The sequence below is a fragment of the Columba livia genome, chromosome 9, assembly GCF_036013475.1.
Source record: "Columba livia isolate bColLiv1 breed racing homer chromosome 9, bColLiv1.pat.W.v2, whole genome shotgun sequence".
Taxonomy (NCBI): Eukaryota; Metazoa; Chordata; class Aves; order Columbiformes; family Columbidae; genus Columba; species Columba livia.
In genome coordinates, this window is record NC_088610.1 from 542,846 (window position 1) to 553,489 (window position 10,644).

Here is a 10,644-nt window from a genome sequence, read left to right on the forward strand (position 1 = left end):
TCTGTCCTCAGAGACACGTACGGAATTCATCGTGCAGGGTTACGTTTTGTCCCTCTTTGTCCTGTGCTCTCTGGGCCCAGGCGAGGGCACGGGTGACACCAAACCCCATGTGCGCCCGCCAGCCTGTAGCCGCGAGGTCTGCCGTCACGTTGCCAGCTAACAGTGAGGTTTATACCACGTGTAACAGCGTGAGATGCTTTTCTAAGGTGTGTTGGGACGAGCTCAGAGTGGTTTTGCTTTGCAGGCTGTGCGGGGTGGTGAAGCACGTGGTGAATTCCCCCGTGTGCTCTCCCTGGAATGGTGTATCCTGGCTTATCTCCACCATCTGCGCATGTCCTGCAGTCACCTGAGAAGCGAGTCTGGGAGCTGTGGAGGCGGGTGACGCGGCGTTGCCCGCTGCCGGCCCGCGGTGCCCGTGGCTGTGCCCGTGGGCACCGCGCTCTGCCCGTGCTGCTGTGCCTCCTGGTGCCGTTCACCGCGCGCAGTGCCCATGGCCAGGTCCTGCGCTGCGGCACCGCCGTGTGCTGCTTGGCCGCGGCACATGGCGTGGGACGGAAAGATCACCCGGTCTCAGCTGGCGCAGCTGCAGTATTCTGTTAAGCATTCCCTTGATGTGGGAGAGGCGCAAACATGTTGGGGTTTGTGAAGTTTTATGCTCGAATCTTCAGTTCCTCGATTTTTAAATTAAAAAAAATATTTTAGGTGCCCGTGTGCTGTGTTTTGGGCTTTTACCTTTTAAAAGGAGAGTGGGAACCTTTCATATGCAAACACCCATCTTGTGAGATTTACAAACCACTTCAGTTACTGTTTCCATCCTGGTTTATATACCCGGCTTTGGTTTGCATATTTCAGATTTGTGGTTTTCACTTCATAGGGAGCAGGAAAGGAGTTCTCAGTTATAATCTTAATATGTTAGTAGGTTTACAAACACGTGGGAACAGTAGCATTTAATATGAGAAACTCCAGGAAAAAGAAATCTGAAATATAGAAGAACTACAGAAGTGTCTTAGCTGTGTGTTCACTTCTCTGCTTCAAACCTGAACTTCAGTAGCACAATAAAATATAACAATTGATACTAATCTCCATTAGCAAATCAAAATATTGTCTAGTAATTTAAAAATATTTAAGGTGGTAAGTAATATATTAAATATGTGATATACATCACTTGATTTGAAGCCCCTTTTTCAGACAAGTGGAGTTAGGAGCTGTCTGAAAACCAGTAATAAAATGCATATATACGTTTTTTAAACGGCTGCATGTAAGGTAATAGCGATACACTCATTTTCTTCTTGGTTTCCTTCCTACAACTGAAAACAACCCTAAAGCCGTTGTCTGTGCGCAGCAGCTTTTCCAGCTGTTTTTAGCAGGTGTGAGTGTGGCTGTTCCTGGTCCCAAGTCGGCTGGAAGCGGCACTGAGGAGCAGTGACCGGCGCTACAGACTCACCTCCCGTGTCCCACGGTGCAGTGACCGGCGTTAGAGACTCACCTCCCGTGTCCCGCGGTGCCGTGACCGGCGTTAGAGACTCACCTCCCGTGTCCCGCGGTGCCGTGACCGGCGTTAGAGACTCACCTCCCGTGTCCCGCGGTGCCGTGACCGGCGTTAGAGACTCACCTCCCGTGTCCTCCCGTGTCCCGCGGTGCCGTGACCGGCGTTAGAGACTCACCTCCCGTGTCCTCCCGTGTCCCGCGGTGCCGTGACCGGCGTTAGAGACTCACCTCCCGTGTCCCGCGGTGCTGGTGGCGGCTCCCGGCCCGTCTGCTGCGTTCCTCATGGTGGGCTCTGTTCAGCGAGCCGCATGGTCTGCTTCAGTACGCCTGGTATGTTTAGTTGTGTTCGCTAAACTTCCTTTTTTTGAGTCATTCCTTCACTTTTTCTACTTTTTTCAAACCTTGTGACCACTCCCCGGCGTTGCCGCTGGTGCAAGGCGCGTGGGAGCTGCTGAAGTCCCCGCCGGGGACAGACGCCTCTCAGAACGCTGTGTGTGACACCCACAGTCCTGCTGACACCTTCTCCTCCCCTTCCCAGCCTGGAACCTTTCTAGACCTTTCGTTAGAATTGTTAATGTCAAAATATAACCTTTTAAGTATCTTTCTCCATTTACTGATTTAATAATTCAAAAAGTTGTCTGTTTTGTCACGTTGTTACCAAATGGAGAGTCTATAATTTAGGTCGTTTGTTTCCATTTTCCCTCAGTCTCTCCTCCTTGCGCGGCTGCGCTCGCGGGGCAGAGCTCGGAGGTGCCGCCGGTCACCGCAGAGGTGCTGGTGCTGCCGGAGGTCGTTGCTCGGGAGGGCTGGGTGTGCGGTGCTCACCGTTCCGGTCCCAGAAATGCCCTAAAGCGATTTGGAAACTCGAGCGTTTATTTGCAGGAAAACTTGAATGAAACTGAGGTATCGGCCTCATTTTCAATTAGGTGCTTCTCATCAAAAATGAGTTTGAAAATGTGTACAGGATGGTAATCAAACAAGGGATCTCTGATCCCACATGGTGTGTCCAACAGTATTTCTGCAAAACCCTTTTTTGGCAACTTTCTGATCCTCAGTAGTGCCTGTTCTAGGGTGAAACAGGCAATACACAGCAACATTCAGCCTCCGAACTCCTGTTTGCTGTGGGACCCCGCGCTCGTGCTGGGTTTCCTCGAGAATCCCTCTGCTCGCAGCACCAGCCACTCGGCGCTGGGCAAGCTCGCGCGGGACGGCGCGGTGTCCTGCCGCCTTCTCGCTTCGTGTCTTTCTTTGCAATTGTTTTCATTCGTTACTCTTTCTGCTTGCTGAAAGCTTAAGAAGTTTCCTCTGAGTTGTTGCATTAAGTCAGTCTGCACGATTTAATGGAGGGGAGTATCGAGCAGAAGGTGCGAGACAACCAGTGAGCTTTGTGTGTCTGCTGCTGTGCCGTTTTGGGCAGAACAGCTCAGCACCACTTTGCTCATCAGAAGCCGGTAAACGAGGGAGGGTTCTGTATTAGCTCATTTCCTTCTCCTGATGCAATCAGTGTTTAATTTATTAAATGTGTCATTTATTCATTATGGAATTCATCTTCATAGGTAATAAGCAGATTTTCCCAAAATGTATTTTTTTCCTGTTAAGAGTTTTATGGGATGGGAGCTGGTGCAGCTTTGGCGGCTGGGGGTGTTCGGGGAGCAGCCGTGCCCCCGCTGCACGGCCCGGGCCCGTCTGCGGTGACGGGGGCTCGGGATGAGCTCTGCACCCTCGTGTCCAGTGCTCGTCACGCTCACCTGGAGCTTTGGTCCGCCCAGCACGATGCGGCTGGGCCTCACGCCTGTTCACATCGTTTTAGGTGACTGACAAGAAGTGCAGAGAGGAACCCTTGCAGTAAAACACCACCAGGGCCAGGGTTTTACACTGACACTGCTTTCTGCTGTAATTCAGATGTGCTTCTCTCAGTCGCTTCCTCCTTCCCGTGTGTAAACGTATAAACTCACCCTCGTGCAAACGCAGCGTGCAGTGTTGGAGCTGGTGTACCCTGGGGTTCCGTTCTGCAGAGCCTGCGCTGCAGGGGACACGGACTCATTTTTGGATCCAGCCTCTGCCCCCAGCACCTTCATTCCTCCTACACAACCAAAACCACCAGAACTTGATTTTGTTCAGATTTTCATTAAGAAATTCTTGGTTTGACAGTTAGGCCTGGGTGCAGCAGTAGCTGACAGTCTTTTCTCCGTTGCTGACCGATCACAAAACTCAAGGAAACTGGATTTTTTAATTTTCCGATTGACTCCTGTCCCCGCGTTTGCAGTTCCCGTGTCCTTCTCCCTGTGCCCACTATGAAGCCACCTCTGGAACGTCCAGAGTGGGTCCAGAGGAGCCACAGGATGCTGCAGGGGCTGGAACAGCTCTGGGATTCTACGAAGCGTGGGCATCCTTGGCAGAGCAGGGCGGCCGAGGGGAAGCAGTTTTGTAAGAGCAGCAAAGGGGAACAGCTAAATGTGGCCAAACGGGTTTCGCTGTGGAACAGAGTTAAAATAACTTGCCCTGGGATGAGTCAACTCTGCTCTGTTTTGTAGAATATTGCATAACCTGTGAATCACACACCGGATCACACGTTACACGGTGTAGAATGCATGAATGCCCGCGGGTTTTGTGACTCTGCTCCCCGGGCAGCGGTGCTGGCCTGCGGGGCGGCCGTGCGTGCGGCACTGCGGGTGTCCCCGCAGAGGGGACACGGCCTGGTCGCGGGGCAGCGGTTTGGGTGCTGGTCCCTGCTCTGCGCCGCTCACACGGGTGTGCCGGGTCGGGTGTACACAGAGAAAAGGCCCCGCGCTGGTGTGGCTCGGGTGGATGAGGTTATGGGGTACGTACTCTGTTTTTTCTGAGATGCTGCGGTTGTCCGCAGCTGAATAGCGCTGGGTTACATGTGCAGTGGCACAATCACACCTGGACGTAACCCTCGCCTTAAGGAAGGAAACACCAGTTCATCACCTACATATTTATTGTTTGCAACTTCCCTGGCTTCTGTCGGAGTTTTCCCCTCTTTGCCAGGATCGGTGCCGTGGCCGCGGGTGCGCGGAGCTGGCGGCGTGCGGCACGGTGCTGAGCTCCGCGTGGCCGGCCGTCTCACAGCGCTTTGCTGCTCTTCGGATCACGTCTGGGCTGTCAATGATCTGCTCTGCAGCCGGGGTGTGAGTTCAGGCTCTCTGAAGTACCTGGTAAACCTATTTACTTAGCGGCACAGGAAGGTTTCAGCTCTGTACGAAATGCTGAGCACAAGGGTGGTCTTGTATCCGCTTGAGTTTTCAGAGCTTTTAATGAGATTTGTGATTGGTTTTTATTCTTTCCTGCATCTTCAGGTTTAATGTAGAATTTGGACAGTGTTTGTTCTTTGTTACGGGATGATGGGCAGGATGGGCGGTGCTCTCGGAAAGGAGCAGCCATGGCCGTGTGCATCTCTGAAACGCTGACAGATGTGCCAGTAACTCTGTTTTAAAGCCCCTGTTCTGGTGTTGGCTCAGGCTGTACAAGGCGTGGTACACCCCGCTGCTCCTTACTCACCCGGTGTGAGTTACTCCCGTCCTGTTAAAGTCAGCAGGATTGTGGTGACCGATGTTATCCAGTGTCTGATTCAATATAGTTATCTATAGTTTGATTACATATGCCTTTAGGAACAGATTGAAGCTGTGTACTTTGAGGATGTATTGTCCTGAAGCTAAGGAATGATTATTGATGTTATCAGTTCTTATAGAATGATAAAATTTTCCCAAGTCTTTGTAAGACTAATGTTTTTTATGTCAGAATTTGTGGTGTTTGAAATAGGTGTTTGCTAAGGGGGCTCTTGGTAGCTGGAATAAAATGTTTGGGAAATGCATTACAATGTAGAGATGAATGCTTATGTGTAAACATGGTACTGTTTATAGTTCGTTCCAGAATACTCGTGGCAGTGGTGTGCGCTGTTCCGTCAGGCCCTGCAGTGTGTTTTTCTCCCAGGTGAGTCGTTCCACGATTCCCTGGCCACTTCCATTGCCATCCCGATTGCCCGGCAGCGCTCTTCTCTGGGAGATGCGGTGCGTCATGTTGCGCTGCCTTCTCTTCTTGCGGCTGGTAAGAAAATACCAGGAGAAGAACTCAAATAAAACGTTCAGGTGTGTCAGGAGCTCCGTGCTGGTGGTGCCCGCGGTGTGCAGAGTGGCGCTGTGTGGCGTGCCGCCCGCCATGTCCTGCAGTGCATGTCCTGCAGCTCCAGGCTGATCAGAGAGCCCACGTGTGGCAGGAGCTGCGGGGTCTGACGGCGCCGTCCCCACGCGTGGCAGGAGCTGTGGGGTCTGACGGTGCCGTCCCCACGCGTGGCAGGAGCTGCGGGGTCTGACGGTGCCGTCCCCACGCGTGGCAGGAGCTGTGGGGTCTGAGTGCCGTCCCCTGCTGGTCCTGTTGATTGAATTATTGTGTTCCCGTTTAAAATGGGTCTGTGAGGTAGCACGTCCCAGCCTGCCCCCGGGACCTGCGAGGTCCTGGGCAGAGGCCTCATGTCCCCGGGCCGCTCTGCCAGGCTGTGGAGATCCGGACGCCGAGCCCGGGCCAGAGTGACCTGTTGGCTGCTCCTGCACCAATTCCAGACCCCGGGGCTGCCTCTGTCACCAGGGAGCGGGTAAGTGCTGCCGCGTGCTCCTCTTGGGTCACAAAGTGGACCCAGATGGGTTCGGATGGCTTCAGCTTTCATGTCGTTGCACAGAGATGGAGAAGCTAACAAGATACACATCATGCAGGCTGGCAGCCCTGCAGGCAGATTGAAATGAAATGTGATTTAAGATAGGTATAACAGAGCATCTAGCCCAACAGAAGAACCAAGACGAAACACGTTCTCAGAATGTATTAATGCAGTTTTGTTTCCTTTTCAATTAGAATATTCAGTGGTCTGACCTGTGTGTGTTTGCCGCGGACCAAAAGAGGAAGGAAAAGGGCAAGGAACGGGCACCTAGCAGTGGAAAGGAAACAAACCTGTGTTTTGACTTACGAGTATTTCAGCAAATTTGATGACAAGGCTATTTCTGTGGGAAAAGGAAACGGGGCTCTCGGGCAGTCTCGGCTGGAGCTGCAGCTCATGGTCAAACAGGAGCATGAAGGAGCCTGTGGGTGATTGTTTGCAGCCTTTCTAATCTAAATATTTAATGCAAAAAAGTATGTTAAATTTTAACGTAGTCCATGAGCAAACACACCACGAATGTGCTGGTTTACTGATGTTTCACTGTAGGGCTCTGGGTCTGTGCCTGAAATGAGCAGCTCGTTGGATGATATTGCAAAGGCGACAATAGCCGTGTTCCCACAATCTGCTGATCGGAACAATAGCTCTTCTGACTCCGGTGTAGGCCTCTTCATCTGAACGCTGTTGGAAATGCTGACATCAGTAATACAAGACAGAACGGTAAAAAGACATTCCTAAGGTATTTTTTGTAGCACCTTTTAAATTATTTTAGCCAATGTGATGCTTAATTATGTGTAGTTGCAAGTTCCAAAGCCCAGACAAGGTCCAGGTGTCGTCTCGTTTGCCTGTAGAAGCTGCCCAGCCTTCCCCCGCTGTGGTTCCCACGCACAGAACTAAAAGCATCTACAAAGTTATCCTGGTTATGACAGTAAATTACTTCCTTGAGCGCTTTTTGACGCTTTTGCATCTCTTCATGATAGAAAATGAACTTCACTGCTCTGTGAGTAACAAGAGCCACGATGCTCCGGGAAAGCAGGAAATCTTACCTAGAAGACGTCTTTCTTCTTGTAGACTGTGCTCTGTGTAGCAGGGCTCGCAGCTGCTGGAGCAACTGGCTTGAAATGAATGGGAAAATTGAGAGGCTCCTACCACGTTGTTCCTAAAGTCTGAGAAATCGGCCTTTAATGTGACTTTTGAAAACGCAGACTTTCTATTTTGCTCCTTTCATGGGACCTTGGGATTTTGCCATCCCTTTATACTGATTGTCAGCTAAATTGCTGAAGTCATGTTTAATGCCAAGTTAAAAACCCCTGTGGAAATGAATGCTTGTAATAGATACACACATGTATGTGTGGATGTGTATTTCTGTTGTGTTTACGGATGCCTGTAATATTCTAGGAGTTTCTATACCTATAACTGCAAAAGCCATTGCACGAGCTGTAACTCAGATCCCTTCGCTGACATTTCTAATTTCCACATCACGTCGTACCTCCAAATTTATCTTTGTGTATTTATTTCAGTCTGTCTTAATTTAATGTTTATAATGAATACATATTAATCTAAAAAAGTCAAGAACTGTGAAAGCGCCGCTGTCGTCACGGCGCGTGTCCCGCAGCCAGCGCCGGCTGCACCGCGCTGCGGGTGGGTGGTGGCTTGGGCGGTGGTGACTGTCACCGGTGCACATAGGGGAACCTCCTGGGCTGCACTAACGTCGATTGGACGCTTCAGCTGCCTCGTCTGCACTGCAATTATGTCCCTGGTTAACCCGGGTCGTCCTGAAGCAGCACGTTGTGTTTGTGGGCCAGGCTGCCGCGCGTCCTGCGGTTCCTGGTCACCCAGGGGTGACCCGGGTGTGCTGGCCCTGGCTGCTCCGCCTGCGGGGACGCGTGTGCTTCCAATTGCTCTGGCAAGGCTTTAATTAACAAAACCAGGAACAGACACAGATGGGGGCAGTGCCACTTCCAGGAAAACAGGCACACCAAGCAAGGAAGGGAGCGAGGACGGGAGGGATCAAAATGACTTCACCAGCTGCCTGTGTTTGCCTCTCAAAGCATGTCCCTGCTGAGTCAGCAGCCTTTCCTGTCCTTGGTGCTCACCTGCCTCAAGGGACAGGATGAGCAACGCAAAGGGCTTCTGACATCCCCGCAGAATCAAGTTAATCAGGTAAAACAAGCACAGGACCATGAGCACCCTTCGTTAGGTGCTTTGTGTGTCATCAGTTTTGTGTGTGTGCGATGCTGTAACACCAGGAAAACTGCAGTGCGGTGCTGTGCCAAAAGGAACAGGCCACGGAGGGGAGAACGGGAGGTGTTTGTGCCTTTCTGAGAGTGACTGCATCCTTTTTTCTAAACTTGTTACCGAGAAAGATAATGAGCTTGAGTCTGATTTCAGTTCCTTCCAGGAAAACCAGTAAAAGATGTTTATCCTGAGAGAGACAATCTTCTCAGTCTCTAGTTTGATCATGGGAAGTTTTCATAAGTTTAATTCTTTCCTGCTTTAGGAAAACCCTTCATCTTCTCCAGTTGGTAGAGATTAGGAGTTTTTCCTATTTTAAGCCCCCATATTGCTGGTCCCAAAGCGGCCCTTGGCTGCGGCTCCTTTGGGTCTCTGCGGGTCCTGCTGCAGAGCTACCTGGCTCCTGCTGGAGCCGTCGCCGCTCCTGGGACTCCTTGGACATGGGTGTACGAGTGCCGGGGCTGTGGAGGCGCCTCTCCTTTCCCTTCTTCTGTCTCTGCTTTCTCTTGGTTACTGCGCCAGCGACAGCTGGTACCTGTGGGGCCGTTATTTCCTCATGTTCCCCTCAGCTCGACCCCGGCTGTGGTGCAGCTTCACATCCTAGTCAGACTCATCCCTTTGATATTGTTACCCCTGTTGTTCCTGCTACCCGGGCTTTGCTTTTGCTGTGTGGCTTCTCCCCCAAAATGCAGCTGCTCGGGGTTCCCTAATGTTCTGGCTGTTTCTCCTCCAGAGATCGTGCCAGGTCCTGCTGGGAACCTGCATCCAGTGCAAGAGACCCCGTTATTATACTTACATGTGGCGAACTGGTAAGTAGGCTGTTTGAAACAGCATTTTTAATAAATACATAATGAAACTGCTTACTTTCTTTTTGCTACATCAGGAAGATCTAGTCACATAATCGATAGTAGATTATCAGCTCTTTACAAGTTATTTTTTTTCCCCTGCTAGTTTGCTTAATCTGCTCTAAACCTTAAACAGGCGTGAGGGTAAGGAGGTTAATAATCTTTTATGATTCCTTATCGATAATGATCAGAAATACTTCAAAGGGCGACCAGGGGGTCACGTGTGTGAGCTGAGGTGTGTGCACAGAACGGGCCGCAGGGATGTGCGTGTGGCCTTTGTCTGTCCCCATCCCCATCCCCTGGTCGTTCTTGTCTCTGCTCCCAGGGAACTGTTCGCACCCGAGCTCGACGCGCTGGGCGGCCTCACAACGGGACACTCGCCTGGGACTCGTCAGACGCTCCCCACGGGGCGCCTGGGGAAAACAGAAGGGCCTACACCAATTCAGTGAAAAAATTAAAAGTAAGTGTTACATCTTGTCATTGTCAGCATTTCTTTTGAATTGCATTGTATGCTCAGCCTTTCATCCCATCATTTCTCATTCTCGGAAGACTCCTGGAAAAACGGGAGAGACCAAAAGAGCGCTGGTGATAACGGGGAGAAAAAGAAGAAACAAACAGAGAAATGTGGGTCTGGGAAAACAGATTTCTAATATGTTCTTCATAGTAAGTTAAAATTAAGGATTCTGCAAGACCATTGCTTTTATTCGTGTGTGAGACACTAGGTTTGTATTATGTAATTTCTATGTTCTGTTTAAACAAGAGATTAACAGATAGCTTACATTCTTAAAAAAAAAGGAAAAAAAAGAAAAAAAACCCCTTGCAAAGGCACTTGTTTAAATTTAGTAAAAGCACAAGGAAATGATTCACCCAGGAACGGGACAATTTCTAATAGTGAAAGCAGCGCAATCTTCCTCTTGTTCCTCCCTCTGGTGGATCCAGAGGCGCTGGCGGACAAGCGCTCGGGAAGCACCCGCAGGGTTGGCCAGCGCTCCCTGCGCCAGAGCCGGCCCACGAGGTGATGGTCACCGGTGAGCCGGGGGGCTCGATCGACACCAGGGGAACAAAACCGCAGGGTTTGGCTCCATTGATCAGAAACAGGCAAGAGTAAACATTTGTGTTCATCTCAGGTTTCTGTGATTTTTGAAGTGTGGGAAGTTCAAGCGAACAGGTACAGCTTGTACAGCATGTGCATTGGTATCCAGTGCCACAAAAGCCCCGCTCTCATGCTGCCGTACGGTGCTGTGGTGTGTGCTCAGCACTCGCCGTGGCTCGGCCTTGCGGTCCGAGGCTCCTGTGGGCAGTGGTGCCGGGTGCGGAGCACGGGGCTCGTTCCACGGCCCCTGTACAAGTGGTTGCCAATGGCAGACGGCTGCTTGGTTCGGAGTGTGTTTCCGTTCCACGTATTCTTGCACA

At 51.0% G+C, this 10,644-nt stretch overlaps 1 long non-coding RNA gene across 2 annotated transcripts in view; it reads left to right on the forward strand.

The window, feature by feature from the left end:
- The window catches only part of LOC135580217 (uncharacterized), a 63,201-nt gene extending 53,509 nt beyond the window's left edge, over positions 1 to 9,692 (forward strand). The window contains exons 1-3 of one of the 2 annotated variants that reach the window (XR_010474548.1): positions 1,607 to 1,818; positions 9,120 to 9,195; positions 9,557 to 9,692. This is a non-coding gene — a long non-coding RNA (uncharacterized LOC135580217). Of the gene's footprint in view, positions 1 to 1,606; positions 1,819 to 9,119; positions 9,196 to 9,556 lie in introns of those variants that run through there. The other variant, XR_010474549.1, reaches the window with a different exon arrangement.
- Positions 9,693 to 10,644: the final 952 nt, after the last annotated feature.